Source organism: Pelodiscus sinensis, chromosome 23 (assembly GCF_049634645.1).
Source record: "Pelodiscus sinensis isolate JC-2024 chromosome 23, ASM4963464v1, whole genome shotgun sequence".
NCBI classification, from domain to species: domain Eukaryota; kingdom Metazoa; phylum Chordata; order Testudines; family Trionychidae; genus Pelodiscus; species Pelodiscus sinensis.
Window position 1 is genome coordinate 9,635,040 of NC_134733.1, and position 24,689 is coordinate 9,659,728.

At 42.1% G+C, this 24,689-nt stretch overlaps 1 protein-coding gene and 1 long non-coding RNA gene across 9 annotated transcripts in view; one reads left to right on the plus strand and one right to left on the minus strand.

Annotated features, from left to right (window-relative positions):
• Positions 1–24,689, plus strand: part of KAZN (kazrin, periplakin interacting protein) — an 846,942-nt gene that overhangs the window by 362,176 nt on the left and 460,077 nt on the right. The window lies entirely within an intron of this gene.
• The window catches only part of LOC102462858 (uncharacterized), an 82,774-nt gene that overhangs the window by 52,194 nt on the left and 5,891 nt on the right, over positions 1–24,689 (minus strand). For all 7 annotated transcript variants that reach the window (XR_012897317.1, XR_012897318.1, XR_012897316.1 and 4 more), the window contains exons 2-3: positions 7,304–7,455; positions 5,678–5,717 (exon numbers count right to left, since the gene is read on the minus strand). This is a non-coding gene — a long non-coding RNA (uncharacterized LOC102462858). The remainder of the gene's footprint in view (positions 1–5,677; positions 5,718–7,303; positions 7,456–24,689) is intronic.

Sequence of the window (24,689 nt, forward strand, 5' to 3'; positions counted from 1 at the left end):
CTAGGGAATAAAAGGTGCATTTTTACCTTGTATTAGCTAAAATGTGATGACTAACACAAGAAGCTAGTGAAGATAAGGGAGATAAGTATTTTCATTAGCAGGTCAAGTACCTCATCCTACCTCTCAAGGGCATTGTGAAGACAAATTCCTAAATATTAGTTAACTGCTCTGATACTGTGGTGTTATAAAGCCCTAGGTGGGGGGGGGGGGGGGGAGAGATACTTTTACCCCCTTCCCTAAACTAAAAGGAAAATGTTGCAAGACAAATCCACTCAAAATGTATGTGTGATCTTCTCTACTTATTATACAAGTTACATTCCATCACTTTTTATTAGGTGTCCTGACTATTACTTTCTTTCCTTTCTCATTGGCTTAAGTGATCATATCTGAAGCAAGTCTAAGCAGTTTCAGAGATAAGCATTTTGCAGATATTCATCTACCACTTGAGGCTTTTGTAAGATCCTGGTATGCTTGCTTTCATGTACACATACAATAATTCACACTAATATTAGCCAGTTGATATTTTACATGCCTTCTGTTTACAGGATTCTCCATCTATGCTTAAGCAATGCAAAATATTAGTAGCAATCACTTTTTTTTCCCAAGTGCTATACCACAAAAATCTCACTGTTTCTTTCTAATAAGAGTTTCATTTAAACCAAGGGAAAGCATTTCCTGTTGAGAGTCAGAAGCAAGTTTCCACCAAAACTATTGAAGCTGAAAAATGCCCACTTTTGTCATAGAACTCTTGCCGTAAATCTACCAGATTTAGCTCTACTGCTCTAACAATAATCATGGCTTTTGTTTTCTTTTGAAGTGAGGGGTTCTATACACGTTTTCACTACAGATCTACAAAAAAGAGCTATATCTGTTGTAGTCATAATCCATGTTCTCTCTACTTTTTTCCACCCCATGTGTGGAATAAAGGTTATTTGCACCAAAGCATGGGTGGATGTGCATCACCAATAGAAACACATGCTGCTAACTGTGGGCAGCTATGGGCACTGTGCTAATCAACTGGGTGGCATTTTAATCTCTCCTGGATGGCCACTCTCAGTTTACAGGGAACACTGGTCAGAATGTATAATTAAAGGGGCAGAGTTTAGAAATTCAGAGAGCTGGTAGATAAGGTCTCATGGGAAGCAAGACTAAGAGGAAAGACAACTGAAGAGAGTTGGCAGTTTTTCAAAGGAACATTATTAAGGGCCCCAAAGCAAACTATGCCACAGTTAGGAAAGATAGTATGGTAAGAGACTATCTTGGCTTAACCATGAGATCTTAAAAATCATGATCTAAAAATCAAAAAGGAGTCATATAAAAGTGAAAACTAGGTCAAATTACAAAGGTTGAATATAAGAAAACAATGCAAGTATAGAGGGGCAAGATTAGAAAGGCGAAGGCACAAAATGAACTCAATCTAGCTAGAGACATAAAGGCTGTGTCTACGTTGGCACCTCTTTCCGGAAAAGGGATGGTAATGTAGACTTTGGAATAGCAAAATCCGCAGGGGATTTAAATATCCCCCGCGGCATTTGCATTTACATGGCTGCCGCTTTTTTCCGGCTTGGGGATAAGCCGGAGAAAAGCGCCAGTTTAGACGTGATTCTCCGGAAAATAAGCCCTTTTCTGGAGGATCTCTTATTCCTACTTGAAAGTAGGAATAAGAGATCCTCCAGAAAAGGGCTTATTTTCCGGAGAATCACGTCTAAACTGGCGCTTTTCTCCGGCTTATCCCCAAGCCGGAAAAAAGCGGCAGCCATGTAAATGCAAATGCCGCGGGGGATATTTAAATCCCCCGCGGATTTTGCTATTCCGATGTGTCTAATCTGCATCCCTTTTCCGGAAAGGGGGTGCAGTGTAGACACAGCCAACGGGTAATAAGACATTCTACAAATATATTAGAAGCACGAGAAAGAACAAGGACAGGGTAGACCCAGTGCTCAGTGAAGAGGGAGAAACAATAACAGGAAACTTGGAAATGGCCGAGGTGCTTAAGTTTGTTTGTTTCGGTTTTTGTCAAGAAGATGGATGGTGATGGGATGCCTAACCTAGTGAATGCTAGTAAAAATGGGGTAGGTTTAGAAGTTAAAATTAAAAGAACAAGTTAAAAATTATTTGGAAAAATTAGATGTCTGCAAGTCACCAGGGCCTGAAGAAATGCATCCTAGAATATTCAAGGAGCCGACAGAGGAGGTATCTGATCTTTTAGGTATCATCATTGAAAAGTTATGGAAGTTGGGAGAGATTCCAGGAGACTGGAAAAAGGGCAAATATAATGCCTACCTATAAAAAGGGAAATAAGAACAATCCAGGAAACTACAGACCAGTCATTTTACTTCTGTGACAAGGAAGATAATGGAGCCAGTAATTAAGGAATTCATCTGCAAACATCTGGACAAAAATTAAGTGATAGGTAACTGCCAGCATGGATTTGTAAAGAACAAAACATGTCAAACCAATCTGATAGCCTATCAAAGAAAGCTATCAAGTCTTGTGGATAAGGGAGAAGTGGTGGATGTGGTATACCTGGACTTTAGTAAAGCATTTGACACGGTCTCACGTGACGTTCTTATCAATAAATTAGGAAAATACAAACTAAATGGGGCTACTTAAAGTGGGTGCATACCTGACTGGATAACTGTTCTCAGAGAATAGTTATTAATAGTTCACAATCCTGCTGGAAGGGCATAACAAGTGAGGTTCCACAGGGGTCATTTTAATGACTGGTTCTGTTCAGTATCTTCATCAATGATTTAGATTATAGTATAAAGAGTATGATTATTAAATTTGCAGATGATACCAAGCTGGGAGGGATTGCAAGTGCTTTGGAGGATAAGGTCATAATTCAAAATTATTTGGACAAACTGGAGAAATGGTCTGAGATAAATAGGATGAAGTTTAATAAGGACAAATGCAAAGTACTCCACTTAGGAAGAAACAATCCATTTCACACATAGAATCATAGAATAATAGGACTGGAAGGGACCTCGAGAGGTCATCAAGTCCAGCCCCCCGCCCTCAAGGCAGGATCAAGCTCCGTCTACACCATCCCTGACAGATGTCTATCTAACCTGTTCTTAAATATCTCCAGAGAGGGAGATTCCACCACCTCCCTTGGCAATTTATTCCAATATTTGACCACCCTGACAGTTAGGAATTTTTTCCTAATGTCCAATCTAAACCTCCCCTGCTGCACTTTAAGCCCATTACTCCTTGTCCTGTCCTCAGAAACCAAGAGGAACAAATTTTCTCCTTCCTCATCTATCACATACAGAATGGGAAGTGATAGTCTAGGAAGGAGTCATGCAGAAAGGGATACATGATTGAGGAGGTATCTGAGCTGTTAGTTGTCATCTTTGAAAAGTCATAGAAGATGGGAGAGATGGCAAATGTAGTGCCCATCTAGACAAAAGGAACCAAGGACAACCTAGGAAACTACAGTCCAGTCAGCTTAACTTTTGTGCCAGGAAAGATAATGGAGCAAATAATTAAGGAATCCATCCGCAAACATCTGGAAGATAAAAAGATAAGTAAGAGCATGGCTTTATAAAAAACAAATCATGTCAAACCAAGCTCATAGCTTTCTTTGATAGAATAACAAACCTTGTGGATAAAGGGGAAGCGGTACACATGGTATACCTAGACTTCAGTAAATCATTTGATATAGTCTCTCCTGACCTTCTTATAGAAAAACTAGGGAAATAAAACCTGGATGGAGCAACTATAAGGTGGGGGCATAACTGGTTGGATAACTGTTCTCAGATAGTAATCACAGTCATGGTGGAAAGTCATTACAAATGGGGTTCCTCAGGGCAGTGTTCCCTCTAAGCTGGGCAGAAGCACTGCTTCACAGGTGATTAATTAGCCCCACCCAGTCAGTCAACTCTGACCCTCTGACTGATCACCTGTGAAGTTGTGCTGTCGCCCAGCTTAGAGGGATCAATCTGGAGACCAATTCTGTTCAATATCTTCATCAAAGATTTAGATAATGGCATAGAGTTGGGCATGATACCAAAGTGGGAGGGATTCCAAGTATTGTGGAGGATAGGGTTATAATTCAAAATGATCTTGACAAGCTGGAGAAATGGTCTGAGGTAAAGAAGATAAAATGTAATAAGGACAAATGCAAAATATTCCGTGTTGGGAGGGACAAACATTTTCACACATACAGAATGGGAAGTGACTGTCTAGGAAGGCGTAATGGAGAATAGGATCTAGGGGTTATAGTGAACCACAAGCTAAATATGAGTCAACTGTGTGACACTATTACAAAAAAAGCAAACATGATTCTGGGAGGCATTAACAGGAGTGTTGTGAGCAAGACACGAGAAGTCATTCTTCTGCTCGCCCTGCACTGATTAGGCCTCAGTTGGAGCATTGTGTCCAGTTTGGGGCACCACATTTCAAAAAAGATGTGGGGAAATTGGAGAAGGTCCAGAGAAGAGCAACAACAATGATTAAAGGCCTAGAACACATGATCTATGAAGGAAGACTGAAATAATTAAGCTTATTTAGTTTACAAAAGAGAAGACTGAGAGGGGACGTGATAGCAGTTTTCAAGTATCTAAAAGGGTGTTACAAGGAGGAAAGAGGAAAAATTGTTCTCCTTGGCCTCTGATGATAGGACAGGATATAATGGGCTTAAATTGCAGTAAGGGAGGTTTAGGTTGGATGTTAGGTAAAAATTCCTGTCAGGATGGTTAAACCCTGGAATAAATTGCCTAGGGAGGTTGTGGAATCTCCATTACTGGAGATATTTAAGAGCAGGTTGGATAGACATCTGTCAGGGATGATCTATCTAGACAGTGCTTGGTCCTGCCATGAGGGCAGGGGGATGGACTTGATGGTCTCTCAAGGTCCTTTCCAGTTCTAGTATTCTATGATTCTATGAAAACTTCACATCCAAAGATCACAAGGCACTTTACAGAGTTCCAAAATGCTCATTGTACAGGTGTGAAAACTGAAGCACGGAAGCCACATTTTCAAAGGTGATTATTGATTTGGGGTGGCTTTGTATTTAGGTATCCAATTTGAGATAATTTAAGAGGCCCTGATTTTCAGAAAGTACTGAGCATCCACTCTCTAAAAAGCAGGTCCCTTTAAGAGGACTCAAGTTGGGCCTCTGTTAAACAGTAAGGCCTTTAGAAAATGTTGGCCATATTTTGTAGTGTACCAATGACTTGTCCAAGGTCAAAAATCATAATGTCCATGGCACAGCCAAGAAAAAAGACCGTGGGGTAAAGTTTGCAAAAAGTCTGAAGGCATTTAGGAGCCTAAATCCTACTGAAAGTCAATGAGATTTAAGCTCCTAGATCATTAAAGCCCTTTTTCAAAATTTTACATCCAAATTCTTGATTCCGAGTTTAATAGAAAGTGAAATTATTGTATTACACAGATCATTACAGCCAACACACACCAATCAACAATAGCCGGTGGGAAACTGGAAGTAAAGATATCATGGACAAGATAGACAGTTAAAGGGGGAAAATTGTTTATATTGTACGTGGTCATGAAAACCATCAAACGGGCTGCTGTGTTTCACAAAATCTAGATATGAAATTTTATATCAGTTGGCTTCACAGCACAGATTAAGTGTAACATAAATCAGGATGTTTTGCCAACCAAAGAATAAATTAATTTCGCTCTGCATGTGTGGATGTCATGACAATTTATTTACCTCAATATGTCGTCATTGTTTTCAAAGGAAATAAAACTTTCTGTAAAAAAGCAGAGAGAATAATTGCCTTTGCCATCCCCCACTGAAAACTACATTAAGGCTATGTCTGTTCATCAGTCCATTGTAGGGTTTTCTGTATTTCTATCACCATGGTATTTAAGCATTTTAGATGTTATTCAACTGTAGGCAGTCCCCGGGTTACATGGATCCGACTTACATCGGATCCCTACTTACAAACGGGTGAGGCAACCCCGCACTTGCTGCTTCCCCCCAGCAGACCAGGGAGACGCGGAGCTAGTGCCCCCCCCCCCCCCCCCAGCAGACCAGGGAGACGCGGAGCGGCTTTTCTCAGCAGACACCTCAGCTTGAGAATAAAGGATTGAGGGAAGTGAGGTGGGAGAATAAAACTGAGCTCTGGAGAAATGTTTGGCTAGAGTTTCCCCTACAATATGTACCAGTTCCGACTTACATACAAATTCAACTTAAGAACAAACCTACAGTCCCTATCTTGTACGGAACCCGGGGACTGCCTGTATCTATTTATGTGGTCTCTATCTCGCTAGTGTATGAAGGAACACCTGGCGTATTGGGTCTTGTAAGGCAAGGTCTCAGGTAGACTCTCTGGCCATGTCTACACTGAAAGGTTTTTGTGCAAAAATGGCTGTTTTTGCGCAAAAACCTGCAGAGTGTCCACACCTCAAATGTGCTTTTGCACAAGTAAATCGGCAGTAAACAGCAGAACAAATGGCTTTTTCTGGTGTAGGTAAACCTCCTTTTATGAGGTGTAAGTCCTTTTTGTGCTACAGATGTTGCACAAAAAAGGCATGTGTGGATTCTCCGCAGGAGTTTGTTGTGCAAATGGAGCCTATCCGAAAAAACACAGATGCGCTGATGGCCATTCTGTGAATGGCCATCAGCACTTTCTTGCGCAAGAACGTCCACGCAGTGTGGATGCTCTCTTGTGCAAAAGAGATGCACTTTGAGGTGTGGATGTGCTTTTGCACAAGAAGTTTTTGTGCAAGAACTCTTCTGCAAAAGACTTCTTGCACAAAACCCTTGCAGTGTAGACATAGCCTCTGAGTGTTTTGGTTTTCTCCATTCCCCTACTGAGGAGACATAATTATTTTTTTAAAGTACATGCCAGTCTGTGTAATGGATGCAGTTTTATTTCCACCTATTTGGGGAAGCCCTGCAAAATTCACTAGTAGCCACTTAGATTCATAGAATCATAGGGTTGGAAGAGACCTCAGGAGGTCATTGAGTCCAACTGCTTGCTAGAAGCAGGACAAACCCCAACAAATCACCCCTGGCAGGGCTTTGTCAAGCCGTGACTTAAAACCTCTAGGGATGGAAATTCTACCACCTCCTAGGTAACCCATTCCAGTGCGTCACCACCCTTGACAGTAAGCAATAATTATTATATATTATTTGTATTAGCACAGTGTGGAGGAGTTCTAGTTAGTGCTTGGCACTGTACAAACACAAAACGAAAGATGGTCCTTGCCCCCAAAGAGGTTACAATAATGACATACTCTCAGACATGGTACCAAAACATTTTCACCACACCCTTCACTATCCCATTGTTTAAAACTTGCATGTTTTCAATCAACTGTGCCCCAGACATACCGGCAGAATCCTTGTATGTGTGTAAAAAGAGCCCTTCTCCAGGCAGGATGTAGAAAGGGTTAACCTAGTTTTGCCTAACTTCAGAATCCACTGGAACTGTCTTGGTTGGAAGCTTGGATGCAGCATTGGTTCATCGTCAGCTTGGAGTGGTTCTGCTCATTGGGGAAAGAGGGAGGAAATAGAGAACAGGCAAAGTGAAAAACAATCTCAAAAAGCATCTGAAATGAGTGGGTGGGAGAGGGGAGAAATATTATGAAAATGTATGTTTTATTCATTCATTATGTCTTCCCTAAGCAAGGGAGACAGAATCTCCCAGCTCTTTTATAAGATAGAACTATGTTTTACCCCTTGTGCCGCTCTGGTTGGTGTGTGTGTGTGTGTTATGGGGATGAATAGGGGTGCTAATAGGAGCTAGAAATATACAGCTGGGTTTTTAAAAGCTTAAGTGACTTGGAAGGATATATCCCATTGAAAATCAACAGGATTTGTGATCTTTAGTTAAGTGCTTTTGAAAATCCCATGCATATTTTTTTTTCATGGCTGCTTTCGGAGTTGTCACTGCCTCACTGTCACTGTGCATTCTACCCCCACACTGCTCTGAAAGGTTCTGGGCTTTCTTGAGTATTTCACCCAGCCTCTGTTAAACAACAAACACCCCCACACAGAGCAGGGGCCTAGAAAACTGGCACTTGGAAGATAGCTTTGAAGCTGACCAACAAGACAAGTGCAGAAGACGGAGTCCAGCAACCCCCAAAAAACGCCTTCTTCTAAGATGGGGAGGAAATGTTTATGGGTAATATCAGACCATAAATGGAATCTTTCACTTGGCAAAAGCTAAAAGGTCAGAGAAAATGAACTCTCCATGAAAGCCAAACCCAGCTAGGCAGAGTGAGTGCAGTGAACTTTTAAAAGTAAACAATCTACATGGAAACTAAGCATTACTGCAAAATGCTGTCACTCCTCTCTGCCTGGACCTATATCAGCTGTATCCAGTAGCCCCATCATTGCCCTTTGTCTGTTCAATCACATATAGGAGGTGGGAATCTCCACCACTTTCACTCTCCGCTCTTCCGGGGAGGCCCGGAAGAAGAGAAAATTAAACTGGCCCAAGGTAGGGGCTATTTTGTTTGTGCACACCAGGGGGCCATAGGTAGGGAGCAGCTCCATGATCCTGGAAGGGATGGGGCCTCAGGCAGAAGGGGTGGGGCGGGGCAAGGTAGCCAGTCCCGTGCGCCGCCCAATCAGTGTTGCTCTCCTGTCATCACCAGCCTTCTGAGCTGTCCAGCACTCCAGTGGCAATTTAAAAGGCCCAGGAGCCGGGGCTGGGCCCTGGGCAGTTGTCCTCTTTGTCTCCCCCCCCCCCCCCCCTGTCAGTGAGCACACAGATTGTGTGACTCGGAGGGAGGGGTGAGTCACTGAAATCCATGTAAGAAATTTAACTGCCAGCAGGGGTCACCATAAGCAGTGCAACACAGAAGAGGTGCAGGTGCAAACACCCCCAGCTCATAATTAACTTTTTGTTAAAACACCAATTAAGCCTTTCTTAACCCTTTATCAACTATTTATGAACCTACCCGTAATATAAATGGAATATGAACCAAAATCCTAATGCTCTTTTCTAAACATAGCCATAATGAAATGCATTGCAAAGCATATGCAGAACTATTCATAGAAGGCCCTCTAGATGGATGGTCTAAGATTTCTTGGGTTGTCATGCAAATGCATCTTTTGTTTCCAAATTAGGTTAAACCTTTAAAAAGGATCTTGCCCATAGATTATGTTGGATCTGGACACACTATTTGCGTTGAATAAATTATTTGATGAATCTAGCTGGGGGGTTTTCTGTTCTGCAATATTCATGAATTTCTCCCTTATTCATAACTGTTTGACAAATAGTTTGTGCAGACTAACTGTAGACCCGTGGTCCCCAACACGGTGCCCGCAGGCGCCATGGCGCCCGCGGGGGCATTCGTGTGCGCCCGCCACGTGCTCGGGGCTGGCCTGGCCCTGGGCACGTGGCGCATGCACAGTGCCGGAGCCGGCTCCAGGCGCATGGTGAGTGCCGGCTCTGGGGGGGCGCCGGCCCCGGCCCCCGGCGCTTGGGGGGGGGGAGGGGGCGCCGGCCCCCGGCGCTTGGAGGAGGGGGGGCGCCGGCGCACGGAGCTTGGAGGGGGGGGGGGGGCGCCGGCCCCCGGCGCTTGGAGGAGGGGGGGCGCCGGCGCACGGAGCTTGGAGGGGGGGGGGGGCGCCGGCCCCGGCCGCACGGCCCTTGGAGGTGGCCCCGGGCACTTGGAGTAGGGGCGGGGGGCGCCGGCCCCGGGGGCGGCTATGGGGGTGGGGGCGCGTGGCTATGGGGGGCTCTGCCCCCGTCCCCACCCCCTGGCGCCCGGCGGGTGAACGGCCATGCCCCCTGGCGCCTGGCAACCTCCACAGGTTGGGGACCACTGCTGTAGACTATCTGGAGTGTTCTCTGAATAGTCTCAGTATTTGCAATTTGTTACTAACGCACATGCTTGGACAATTTGGGCATGTCTAAACTGTAACAGAAGACCAGTGGTTGACCCCGGTCAGCTGGCTCGGGGATTTTTTGGCAGAAGATATGCAAATCACACTTTTATTTGCATATCTTCTGCGGATCCTTTTTGCGGAAGAGGTTTTGACAATAAAAAGCCCTGTATAGATGGGGCCATTTGTTGGGGAAAAAAAACCCTTTTTCGCAAGATCCTATAAACCTCACTTTTTGAGGAATAAGGGATCTTGCGAAAAAGGTGGTTTTTTTCCTGACAAATAGCCCTGTCTACATGGGGCTTTTTATTGGCAAAACCTCTTCCACAAAAAGGATCAGCAGAAGATATGTAAATGAGAGCACGATTTGCATACTTTTGCCAAAAAAACCTCAGTGTAGACATAGCACAAATGTCTACAGCCTGAGGCTCAGGAAGGAGCCCTGACTGTGTAGGTAGAGTGGAATAAGAACCTCACAATAAAGAAACTACAAAAAAGCACATTGGTTGAGTTGGGGCCTGCTCCTGACTTCCTTGCGAGTTGCAGAATCTCCGCAGGAATGCGTATTGGGTCTCTGGAACATTTTGGCAAGAGGGATCAGTCCCGCAGACAGGGGGAGGCAAAGGGGACAACTACCCTGGGTTCTGAAGCTCCTGGCTGTCACAGCCCTGGCCCTTTAAATTGCTGGTGGAGCACTGCGCCATGCACTCTGGGCAATGCTAGGAGCTACCTGGGGCTCTCTGAGCAGTGCTGAGAACTACCTAGCCCTAGCCCCTTCTTGGGGCATAGAGCACGGACCCTGCCAGGTTGTCAGTCCCACAGAGAAGGACAAAAGTGTAGTGCTTTAATTCAATGGCAAAACTCACGTTGATTTCACTGAGACCAATATCTAGCATAGAGAGCTGTCAAGTGGCAAGCATGAAGGAACATCTACCCTCCGCTAATTGAAAAGCTAACAGTAACTGACATTAACTGGGATGCATATGGACACTGTCAACTCAAAAAAAGCTCCTTATTTACCACAAGGATTGTTCATTTGTCTGGACAGAAAACTTGCCACAGTCCAATTTATTCTGCATGATAAAAACTGAACATTAACGGAAGCTGTGGGCAATGGACTTTACCCTCAAGTTATTTTTATTTTTAAAAGCCCCAGTTATGCAAGGAAAATCTGTGCATGAGCTTGAAATCTTGGCTTCAGGACAGGGTCAAATTCTGCTCTGAGGTGTAAATCCTTTGCTGATTTCAGCTAAGTTACTCTTCTTCATTGAAGCCAACACAATTACTCTTGATTTACACCTACTAACAGAGATATTATATAGTCTTCAGTCACTTAATGAGTAAAACCACTGGATCTTTCCACTACTTACTGCACCCTGCCATCCTCCGTTCACTGCAGCAAAGCTGTGAAAATACTGTCTCTGCTACTTATGTTCCATTTTTTATGTCCTCTCCAGATTTACCCTCCTTTTCTTCTGCAAGGGAGTGGCTATTATCAATGCTTTTAGATGTTCCCTTCCTACTGGTTTGTCTAGCTGTGAATCACTCTGTGACACTGTGCATGAAAATACTATAGGTAAACAAATTGTATGACTGTTTTGATACATCTGCTGCCCTGATCCAAGACCTGAAGGCAGTACTGTAATTTAGTCATACAGTTCAGTTATATAACAATAAGAAGGCCTAACCTTTATACAGGGTTTGTATCAGTAGATCTCAAAGTGCTATATAAAGAAAGGCAACATCATTGCCCCCATTTTTCAGATGGGGAAACTGGGGCACAAAGTAGTGTCTCACCCAAAAAGTTGGCAGCAGAACCAGGAGTAGAACCTCACTCTCCTTAAGGTCACATTGTTACTCTGCCCTGTAGACCATACTACCTTATAGGATGTTGATCGCCACAATTCTCAGTTGTTTTCCTGGCATTTTTTATAGTGGCTTACATTGTCTAAGAATCTCAAAGTGCTTTATAAACTGTTCTTGCATCAGTCATTCACCCACTTCTGAAATGCAGACACCTTCAGGGTGAGCTAGTGATTGTTTAATTGCACACAGCATGCTGTGCATCTGGATGGAGCATGTATTGACGAATTCTTCACCCAGTTGAAACGAAAGAAAGACCCATTGGCTACGTCTACACTGGCATGATTTTCCGAAAATGCTTTTAACGGAAAAGTTTTCTGTTAAAAGCATTTTTGGAAAAGCACGTCTAGATTGGCAGGATGCTTTTCTGCAAAAGCACTTTTTGCAGAAAAGCATCTGTGGCCAATCTAGACGCGGTTTTCCGCAAAAAAAGCCCCGATCGCCATTTTCGCGATCGGGGCTTTTTTGCAGAAAACACTACTGTGCTGTTTACACTGGCCCTTTTGCGCAAAAGTCTTTCGGAAAAAGACTTTTGCCCAAACGGGATCAGCATAGTATTTCCGGAAAAGCACTGACGATCTTACATGAGATCGTCAGTGCTTTTCCGGAAATTCAAGAGGGCAGTGTAGACAGCTAGCAAGTTTTTCCGCAAAATCATCTGATTTTGTGGAAAAACTTGCCAGTCTAGACACAGCCATTTAGTGGGCAGAGGGTAAATGCTCCGATTAGAATTCATCCAGGACACCATGATTAATAATCCTAGTGCTTGTGAAGAGTGTGGTGGGATAGTTAATGTCCTTGCTATTGCATCTCATCAGATGAATCCACTCTGGAGCTATGTCTAGACTGCAGGCTTCTTTCGGAAGAAGCTTTTCTGGAAGAGATCTTCCGAAAAAAAGTCTTCTGAAAGAGAGCGTCCACACTGCCAAAGCACATCAAAAAAGCGATAGCTTCTACACTGAATGGACGCCATCTCGCATTTAAGCTATGATTACTATTGACAGAGTGGCCATCAGGGCCCCTGTTTATTTTCCTCTTTCCTCTTCTTTCAAAAGATCTCCCTCTTCCCCGTCCACACACATTTTTTTCTGAAAGAGCTCTTTCAGAAAAAGGCTTCTTCTTCATAGAAAGAGGTTTACTAATGTCAGAAAAACCCCTCTGGTCTTTCGATTTTCTTTCGAAAGAACATGATTGCAGTGTGGACGTAAGTGAAGTTTTTTCGGAAAAACGGCTGTTTTGTAGACTCTGTAGTGTAGACATAGCCTGGGGAGTGCATTCAGTGCTTTCCCAGAGGCATGAATACCACCTACTGCATTCTCACCCACTGCATTCCCACTTCCAGCAGTCCCCATCTAAAGAAATGCAGCCATGTGAATTCAGCCTCAAATGGGTGAGACTTTCCAAAAAGCTCCCTCCCAGCAGCTCACATTGTTCTCTTTGTGTTTGGGAAGGATAGGGGAGCAATTCTCCCTTGATCTCCGTGCAAGCCACTGGCTACTGAACTCTCTGGAAAATCTTGCTATGTATGTGACAGGGTCAAATTGTGGGCTGCCCCCTGTCTGGGGCTTACTCTTTGCAATGTGCCCGTCTGCTTATGTCACACTGTAGAGTAGATATGGATTCAAGTGGCCGACAATGAGACAGAAAGGGCTTTTAAGAGGGGACTGTTTAAAACATGGAGGAAAGTGAACGAACATTTCACAGTTACTTAAATAAAAAGAGAAGAAGAAAAAAAAGCCTTCGCTGTCAAAACAGCCACGGCTTTCAATGTGTCTTTCTCTCTCTGGATCTAGTCTCTGGGGCCTTGCCTAGCCTATTTAAACAAAACAAACATGTTAGCTCATATGTTTGTGGGTTTAAAAAAGTCACTTAGCACATAGTGTTGACAGGGTTTTAACACCTTTCAGACTGCCTTGGGCCTTGTCTACACATGCTTCAATGATACCAGTATGGTGAAAGTGATACAGCTCCGGTAGTGTGAACACAGTTATACCAGTATCAACGTGCTGATACCAGTATTGCTTTTTCTTGTAAACTAAGGGGAATAAACTTTAAGGCTATGTCTATACTACGAGTTTTCTTGGCAGAAAATATGCTAATGAGGGACTCATTTGCATGAGTTGAGATTTCATTTGCATATTTTCTGCAGCTCTGTTTTTTGCGCTAGGGGTTTTTGCGCAAAAACAAGCCATGTGGACATTTTCTTTTTGCGCAAAACCCCCCTTTTTCCACAAGATCGGTAAACCTTCTTTTTTGGGGCATAAGGATCTTGCAGGGAAAAGGGTTTTTGCACAAAAAGGAAACGTCCACTCTGCTTGTTTATGCGCAAAAACCCTCGCGAAAAACAAGATCGACAGAAAATATGCAAATAAGATTGAGACTCATGCAAATGAGTCCCTCATTAGCATATTTTTTGCCAACAAAACTCAGTGTAGACATAGCCTCATAGACAATGGAGTCCTAACAGGTGACCAGAGCCCCAAGGCACAACAATAATGTAATTCAATAATAACAATACAAGGCATCTTTATCCCAGGGTAACTTTGTCTGTTGTATAAGTACTTTTGGTAAAAAAAAAAAAAAAATCAAATCTCTGAGGGTATGTCTACACTACCCCGCTAGTTCGAACTAGCGGGGTAATGTAGGCATACCACACTTGCAAATGAAGCCCGGCATTTGAATTTCCCGGGCTTCATTTGCATAAGCGGGGAGCCGCCATTTTTAAATCCCCCGCTGGTTCGAACCCCATGCAGGGGTTTCACGAGGAGTAACGGTAGTTCGGAATAGGAACCTAGTCCGAACTACCTAGTTTGAGCCCCGTGTAGCCGCGCTGCACGGGGTTCGAACCAGCGGGAATTTAAAAATGGCGGCTCCCCGCTTATGCAAATGAAGCCCGGGAAATTCAAATCCTGGGCTTCATTTGCAAGTGCGGTATGCCTACATTACCCCGCTAGTTCAAACTAGCGGGGTTGTGTAGACATACCCTGATACAGTTTTTGTATGATTAGAACTATATGGACCAGGCTTTAAATGATCATATTGGCCCTAAGTCTCTATGGAGACCACTGCTCCTAATAGGCTCTTTATTATACTATAGCCATTCATTAACAAATCAAATATTAACCATGGCTCCATTAAGCATATTTTATCTAGTTAATAAAAAAAATCCTGAAAATATAAGATCTCCCTTCGATGACTGAGAAGACAGCTACTAGTGGAATAGATTGAAATTTAGAACTGAATGAAAACTGTAGCTAACCCATGTTAACTGAATAGAAACTAACTACAAAATGAGAAAAATGTTGCAGTATTTCATTTGGGTTTGCCAAGCATTTCCCTTCTGGGTTTTGATAAAGGTCATTTCATCAACCCCTGTGAAATATATCAAGCATCCATATATTTCAACCAAGTTGGGGAGTTCAGAATAAATTATCTTGATTTTTTTTTTTTTTTTTTTTTTTTTTTTTTTTTTTTTTTTTACAAATATTGATTCCTTTTTCAAGCTGGCTGCTGGAGTCTACCACATAACAGTCAAATGCAAGCCATCTACAGGCACATTGGATTGCTGTAATTCATTAAACAAATGTTGTATTTAATAGACCTGGATTTTGAGACTTGTGCCATAGATGCACTCAGCTGTGAAATATGCTATGGACTCATTTGTTTTCAGGGCTCTAGATATCTGATTCTCATTTATGCCAAAGGGAGTTACCAGGGAAAATCTTTTGGATCAAATTTTGCTACACCTTCTTAGTGGTGTTATTCCAGGTTTCTATCAGGTTTTCTGAATTTGTGGTGTTTGGCTCTAGGCTAGTTAGTGCTTTAGTCCATCACAGAAGCTGTATTCCTTAGTTGTGATATAGTTCCTTTGATTCAACAGTTTCAGGGCACATTGCAAACAATCGCTTTATTTTCACAATCCCAGGGAGGTAGAATAGACAAATGTCATTGTACTCATTTTATACAGCAGGTATCCAAGACATAGAAGTTGCATGAAGGTGATGAAAGTGAATCAATAAGGCAGGTAAGAGTATAATTTAGGATTTCTGACCTCCCAGTCTTCTGCTCCAATCATCTGACTACATTCCAGCATCTTGTTAATTTGGGCAATTTATACTTCCTTAAAACAGGAGCAAAATGTGATTTATGTTACAGCAGTAATGCATCCAGCCTTTGTATGAGAACTTTGGTATGTTCTCAGATTGGAGAGAAAAGATTCACTGTCCTTTGAATCACTGCTCAATATTTTAAGAGTGATAAGAAGGGGGTCAGATACAGTTATGAATATACAAAATAAAAAAATGTGCCTTTTAGAGGGGAAAAATTCTGCAAGTAATAGAATCATGGTCACTTAGGGTATCTCAACACAGCAGCATTATTTTGGAATAACTGACACTATTTCAAAATAATAGTGCATGGCTACACTGAAAGCCTTTATTTTGAAATAATGTCGAGATGGAGGACTTCTTACTCCGACTCCTGTAACCCTTATTTCATGAGGAGCAAAGGAAGCTGAAGGAAAAGTGTTCTTCCTTCGACTTCCTGCTGTGTAGATGGCACCAAAAGTCAAATTAAGCTATTTTGACTTCAGTTACGCAATTGACATAGCTGAAGTTACATATCTTAATTTAAATTTTGCCCTGCAGTGTAGATGTGCCCTTAGTTATAGTTTGAAGAACTGGGAACGGATGCCTGCACTATACATGCTGCAACACAGTTCCATTCATTTTATATACTAACTAGAGGTATGCTAAACTTTTTCTATTGACCAATTTCTAAGTTTGCTCATCTGTTTGATTAGATTTGGGGGAAGGGGACTTGCTTTGCTATTATATAGTTAAGCTAATTTTATCAGCTAAAATATTGCTATATGCAGCACAGACTTCAGTTTCACAATGAAAAAGAGAACACAGAAGCCTCACCGGAAATGTATCTATACTTGTTGGCCCATTTTCCAATCAGAAAGGGCTGGTTTTGTTGGCAGATGTAAAAGAAACTAGTGATATTTCAAGCCTTTTCAGCTGGGAATCATTATCGTAAACAATGATGCAATAAAAAGATGGGGGGAAACTAAATACACTGACAGACAGCAATTTTTTCTAGAATTGACATAAGCAGATTAAAAATATTTCACAGAATTTCCACAAGGCTTTGCAATCTTTTGAAGTCATCAGACTGGGAGACGACACTGATGTTCATTTTATTAAATTGTGGTTGATTATTTAATTGAAACAGAAAGGATTTAATTGAGTCAAGTCAAAAGGCTATATTAGATTATGGTCACTCTTGACACAAAAGGCACTTCCCTTTTGGATAATCAGGTTCCTTCACATACCATCCATAATGGAGTCTGAACAGCAAATCTGAATTTGGCCAGAACATCTTTGCTACTCCCCACCCCTTCCTTCCCTTCTCCAGCAGACCAGGGGCACCGCGAGCAAAGCCGCAGCAGCAGCGGATTCCCCCACTTCTGAGGCTTTGCTCTGGCAAAGCCTCAGAAGCGCAGGAACCCGCCGCTGCTGCGGCTTTGCTCGCGGTGCCCCTGGTCTGCTGGGGACCGTCTCCAGCAGACCAGGGGCACCGCGAGCAAACCCGCTGGGGCTGCGGCTTTGCTCCCGATGCCCCTGGTCTGCTGGAGACGGTCCCCAGCAGACCAGGGGCACCGGGAGCAGCTTTTCTCGCCCCGGAGGTCGAGGTGGCTGACGGCTGTCTGCAAGCTCTGGGGCGAGAAAGCCCCGTTCGTAAGTGCGGATCCGACGTAAGTCGGAGACTGCCTGTATAGTAAAGTCCAACCAGTACAGCATTAAAGCGCACTATGGAACATTACAAACAGATGACTTATCACAATATATACTACAGGTTGAACCTCTCTAGTCTGGCGCCCTCAGCACCTGACCAGTCCCGAAGGAATTTTCCAGGACCACGGGAGGTCAATATTGTCTAGCAGCATTACCAACACTTCCACTGCTTACTGGGCTTTTAGAGGACATTTAGGGGTAGATTAGAGCTAAATAACAGCACTCAGAACTAGGACTGGTGTCTGTAAACAAACTTTATGGGACCAGGGGAAACTTGGCCACACCCATGTAAAGTGACTATCCAGCTAACTAAAATCATTCTGGACCACAGACGTTTCCAGACCAGAGAGTTCTGGACTAGAGTGGTCCAACCTGTACTACTGTAATGAGTAAAGGTATGGAATCTGCATTACTCATTACTTACATACAACAAGAGAGACCTACAAACCCCCCTGATTTTTGGACATCTACATAAAACTCAAATTCCTAAAAATAAACCCAGAAAAATGAAATTAATAACCCAGCCCCCAAAACACCCAATAACCTTTCTCCTGCTCTTTATCTGTTGTGTCTTTCAGATTGTAGGCTCTGCAGCACAGATACTGTTTCTTACTCTGTTTGCAAAGTATGGTTACATGCTGGGTCCTCTGTCATATAAATAATAATAATTCTTGTTGAAGTCAGTAGGCTTTGAAGCACTTGTGCTTTCCCATGTTGCGGAACTATAGCGGGTAATGTTAGAAAGTGGTAGGTGGAGAGGTTCTTTTGAACAATGAGTTCAATTCACATTAGTGGCACAGTCTCCCTTCTAAAAGGCTTCTGTGCGGACAGAAAAGGGCCATGGGCCTTAGGGCCTGTAAAAGTCAAATGTGTTGTTGCCTCCAAGAATCTTCAAAGCTTTATTGATGTTGTCTTTTGTCTTTTCTATGGTCAAACTCCTTTCATATACCACCGATAGGGAGAGTACATGGACTATGCTGCATTACCAGGCACAATGGAGCTGATCCTATGCATGTCAAGGTGTTTGACTGAAACTCGGAATTGAAAAAACAGAACAAAACAAAAACATCAGAATATTACAATAATCTAGGAGAAAACATGGATTTGATTCGTCTTGTCTTTTTCAGTAGCATGTGTGTTCCTATATCCCTTAGCCATTTTTGAAACATTTACCCTTAAACCTTAAATCATCCCAAAAACACTTTAAAAAACCGTGGACACAATTAAACTAAAAATAGTCTTTATCTGAGTGATTCAAACCTAAAACTGCATTTCTGAGGTGCAGCTGCATCATCTTATTGGAGGATCAATCCCATATCACATGCTGTCTATGCTTGAATTCTTATTTCTGGTTCATTTATGGCACAGCACGTTTACCAAGATTTTCCACTGTTATCCTCCTTTTGCTTGTGCCCACTTGATTACATTGCATTTAACATAGTTGTCATAAAATAATATGCTAGATGTCAGGTGAAATTCACCCCTATGCAAAGCCAAGCCTCTGCATCACTAAAGTCTAATTTAATCCCTATTTTGAGGATTTAAATTGTGCTTGGCACAGGAGTTAATCTTATCCATAACAATCTCTCAGGAATTATATATTTACCATACATCTTGGTCCTGAGCTCAGTCTTGTTCTCCTTGAAGTCACTTTTGCTGTTGCAGGAATAATCAAACCCTTCACTGGTGAGAAATGTCAACATCTAATTTGTATATCACATCACTAGAAGAATGGGTATGGAATTCACAGGAGAGTGTTTCTATTTTCTCTCATGTCATTTGGATAGCATTTGGCTCAGACCAATCAAGGAGACTCAATCTGCATACATTTCTGTTTTAGTCTCTTAAAAAAACATTTGTTATGTGAAATAGCTTCAAATTAATCCATTATTCTTTCTCCTGTTTAATTTGTTTTTAACTCTTTTAAAATGTAACTTTACAACTTAGTGTCAAATGTGTAATCCCAAATGCTCACAAAAGTTGACTGACTGAATTTTGTTGGGTTGTAAAGTGCTCCCAATTCTGGCCTGCCATTCCTACCCAGTTCCTCAGGAAAACTTGCCAGTCAACCCAAATAAACAGTAGTTTTGTGATGCAGAAACAGATCTAGCAGGGACTAGACTGACAAGGATCATACAGATGAATGTTGACAGAAGCAGGTGTAACTCTGGTGAATTCAATGCAGATGCACCTGTTTACACAAGCAACGGCTTTAATCTAGGTCTACAGAAACAAAAGGCCTCATATAGCCCAAATATTTAGGGCACATCTACAATTTCTGCAGAGATCAAATGCTCTGAGGTTGATCTTCCAGTGTTCAATTTAGCAGGTCTAGTAAGGCCCGTTAAATGGAACACAGAGGGCACCCCCATTGACCCCGGAACTCCTTGCAGTCACGAGGAGTAAGGGAAATTGACAGAGTTTCTCCTGTAGACCTGCTATGGGGCCTCCCCAGAAAATCGATGCAAGGTACATCTACTCCAGATGTGCAATTCACACAACTCCAGTTATGTGATCTTGCATCAATTTTCTCTGCCAATATAGACCTTGCCTTAGTCTAGTTCAGTGTTTCTCAATTGGTGGTATGAGTACCCTTAGGGGTACTCGAAGTCTGGGGGGTATGTCAACACAACTGAAATTTGGAGAAAACTGGATATTTGTTTTAAATTTTACAGCGCTTTATTATTTTTGTACTTTTTACACCCCAAAATTTCATCGTCTGCCCAACTATGATTAAGTTGTTTAAACAAATGTGTTGTAATGGTAGAAAAAAATTTGGGTGTCTGAAAACTGTAGGTACTGGGGGTACTTATACTTTTTTTAAAAAAAGGGGTACTTTATTTTAAAAAAAGGTTGAGAAACACTGGTCTAGTTCACTGCAAAATGTCTAGAGAGGCCCCCATCCTGCAATCTGACCTGTGTGAATTGAACGGAGTTCCACAAAGGCACAATTTCAGGAATGGGACCATTATTTCAGGGAGATTTTTTTTTTTTTTTTTTTTTTTTTTTTGGCAAAGTATGTCTGTGAATGAGAGAATTGAGTATATGCTGGAGGGGTTAACTTCAATGTGAAGAAAGAGGATCCTAGGTTTCAGAGGGATCGCGGTGTTTGTTTCAGCAAAAACAACAGAGTCTGCTGGAACTTTAAAAACTAACACATTTATTAGGGCACAAGCTTTTGTGAGATACAGCTCACTTCCTCCGATGCTTGAAGAGAAAAGAAAAAAGGATGGGATACAGAGAGTGTGACATCAGGGCTAATGAAATGAGTGGATGAGGATCCTAGTATTTCTTCATAACAGAGCATCCAGCCACTGTACCACTCTGCCGGCAGCCTGTTCAGAAAGCAGCATTGTCTGTTTTTAAGTGATGAACACCTCCTGTCCCTTTATGGTGCCTTGACCCTTTTAAGGTGCCTGAAGCCCTTGAAATACCCAATTAATAGGAATTAATGGAAAGGCAGCTTATTGTACATGAGTGCTGCTGCACCCCATTGGGGACCATCTGTGTGAGAGTGCTCAGCAAGAAGAGGGGTTTATTCCGTTTTAATTGCATATGGCCAGCAAACTCCAACCACTGTCATATCGAAAATCACTTTGCCCGTGTTGCTGTCTCATGCTTATGCCCGTGGGCACATAGTGAGCTGCTCATTTTCTGTTAGATTCTCGCCACGCCAGCTGCCAGCTGACGTCTCCGAATTTCTGCTATATTGTGCACTCTCTTCAGGCAAAACCTCAGTGTGTGGAGAAATCAAATCCTGCTTGGAGAGATCAAAATCAATTTTAAATAGACCCAGCTGTTCCCTATTGCTGGGTGCGGGGAAGGAGAAAATCTCTTAGGATATCTTCAGGGGAATCTCAAAGGGGTTTAAAGTAATAAGGATGATTTCTAAAGCTGGGTTATTAATCTATAGATGAGTGCGTGGTAACGTTCAAGATTTTAAAACAATTTTTAGACTATGAAATACAGTGCAGAAATTCTTTCACATACCCAGTTTAAAAAGGTTTCAGTGCAACCGATACAATAACATGACTAGTCTATTACTGAAGTTACATTGACTAGAAGTGTAATCTGGGCTTTGCCTTAGCTGCTGGATGCTTTCCTGGAAGGCTCACATCAGGTTTAATTTAAAAGAAAAATGTGAGGCTAAAAATAATGGGCCTGGGGTTTAAAGAAGTTGAGTTACATTTAAGCCCTGATAGTACACAAATCTGTATTTTATTCCAGTATAGAATGTGAGTCGTTGCCCGATCAGAGTTTTACATCTATGCTATTGCAACTGCACATTCAGTCATCTAGTTGCATATGTAATTTCCTAGTTTGCATAAATGGTTACATTTAGCGTGCATACAAGTCAGACATTCAACCAAGCATTTATGTTGTTCAGAAATCAAACTTTGCATAACAAGTGTCCTTGCCTCTGTCACTAATAACCTAAATGATGAAGACAGAATTTCAGAATTCAAATTCACCACCCTGAATAAACATATGGCATGAAAACAGACATCTTCACTTCCACGTCTGTTTCTAGTCACTTTGAGGTTTTCATGCACTAGCCTACGTGTTGCAGCATTTGGGCTACAGACACTGCTGGGAATTGTCAGTCAGAAATTATTTTTCCATTAAAAATAACCATCAAATAATTTCTATTTTTAGATTCTTTCATTTTATTTAAAAGAAAAGACTAATCACAAAATGTAGATTTCATCTGCTTGACTGTAGCTTTAAAATGAGCCAAGTTCTTTTGATATTATAAAAAGGAGTTGAAACCACTGATATATTTAGTGTTTAGAAAAACCTACTGACTACATAATTAGTTTCATAAGATTATTGAGGTAGATCCTGTTTCATCAAGATAATATACCCAGGTCAGATAATATATCCTGCAGATGATGGTGTCACAGTGTATGCCTGGTTTTAATCTAGCTAACATGGATAACAATTTTAGCAAAGACAAGGCAGCATGGGCATGTTCATCACAGACTAGCAACCAAAGCATGTACCCAGGAAAGGCTTGTACTGAGTTTGCCAGCCCGTATGACCTGCCCTCACTACTATATCTATCTGTGCTATACAAACACCTTAATTTTGTAGTGTAGGCATACCCTAAGCCTTAAGGACTTCTCTACAAAGGGTCATCCAGGGACACTAATCCAAATGTAATGAAGATGCAAATTTGAAATGGATTAGTTAAACCACATTAAACTCTTTTGTGAACACCCTTGTTCAGAATGAAGGAGCCTTCCTGAAGAAAGGTCACAATAATTCTGAATGACAGGGCTCATACAGGGTTTAATGCAGTTTAATTAATCCACTTCAGTTTCACACATTTGGTTACTTTGAATTTATGTTTCTGTAGCCAAACCCTTAGAAAGGACTTTGATCTTTGAATTATTTTCTGCACACAGCATGGCCTGGTATATACTACACCAGGCAGGTTATCTTAAGGTATGCCATCCAGCTATGCAAAAAGCATAGCTGGATTGGCTTACCTTAAACTGAGCCACCATGGCGAGGCCGATGGGAGCACATGAACCAGCTGCCCTCAGTGTTCAATTTAGAGGTCTATATTAGACTCGTTAAATCGAATGCTAGAAGATCGACCTCTGGAGGGTAATTTTCTCCATAGTGTAGACATGCCTTATATGTGTGGAACACCACTGAGATCAATGGGAGATCCACCTTTGCAGAGAGACCAGAATATGAACGTATAGTTCCAATCTACAGAGAACAGAATTTTACCCTGTATATTGACTGACTTGAGAATTCATACTGATTACAGGACAGCCAATCCCTTGCCCCTAGGTAGGACACTCCAAGTTCCTCAAGTGACAAGCTCATTAGGAGTTTCTGTGGGCCACAGCTCCCCGGTGCTTCATCCAGTGCTGTGGCCTTCTTAATCTGAGGTTAAATCAGTAAAAAGCTTGGCACTATTTGTGTCTGTTGAGATACTATTTCCATAATTTAGCACTTGTTGACACCATAAGGTAATGTGTGCTACAAGCATATGATTTCTAAAGTGCATTCACATGTTACGTATTAACTGGTCTATGTAGATGCTATGGCTATGTCTAGACTACACCCCTCTTTCAAAAGAGGGATGTAAATTAGACAGATTGAAATTGCAAATGAAGCCAGGATTTGAATTTCCTGCACTTCATTTGCATAATGGTGGCCGCGCGTTGAGGTTTACAGGATCTTTTGAAAAAGGTTTTTTCTTTTGAAAGAACCACATCTAGATGGCAGTTTCACTTTCGAAAGACCTGTTTTTGAAAGAACACGCAGCCGCCATTATGCAAATGAAGCACAGGAAATTCAAATCCTGGCTTCATTTGCCATTTCGATCTGTCTAATTTACATCCCTCTTTTGAAAGAGGGATATAGTTTAGACATGCCCTATGAGTGTGCACTAAAGGTTCCCTAGTGCGCTTTAATGTACAGTAGACTTCCGATAATCTGGAACCTATGGGACCTAGGTGGTGCCGGATTATCAGATATGCCGGACAATCAGGAGGTACTATAATCTGGTTTTATATATATATATTATATACTGTATATAAAGTGTTCTTAACACTTTTTATTGTACATACTGTATACAGTATACTGTAATGTTTTAGGTTTTTTAAGCCTTTTTTTACCCTTTTTGCTCAGTTCAGCTGCTGCCGCTGTTACCTTGTGACTCGTTTTTTGCTGAAGCTCACTCACTAGGCTCTTGCCATTTTGATGCCGGACTATCAGGAGTGCCGGACTATTGGATGCTGGACTATTGGAGTTCTACTGTACTACCATGTCTACATGGACCAACTAATGCACAAGACATGGGTGTGCTTTAGAAATCACTTCCCCATAAAATACATTCCCCCTGCTATGTAGGCAAGTCTTAAGTGGTGATTACCTACAGGTTCAATCCTGGGAGTGGCAGATCACTGTCTGTTCCCAGTGGGATTGGTGGGCGTCTTGGTAGTCCAGTGTGCCCGACTGACCCTGCAGAAGTTGGTGGAGGTTCTGATAACACAGAATGGGAGGTTCTGATGACACAGTTCAGGTCAGACCTGATGTTCTCAGGGAATATAACACCATCAGAAAGAAATCTACCGCAGACTAATAGCATGTGAACACAGATTCATCTTACTTTTATTCCTGAAAGTTGCCTGGAGGCTCATTGCGCACAAACCCCTCTGATTCAGTGAGACTCGCAGCTTTACAGTACCTTGTTCCAC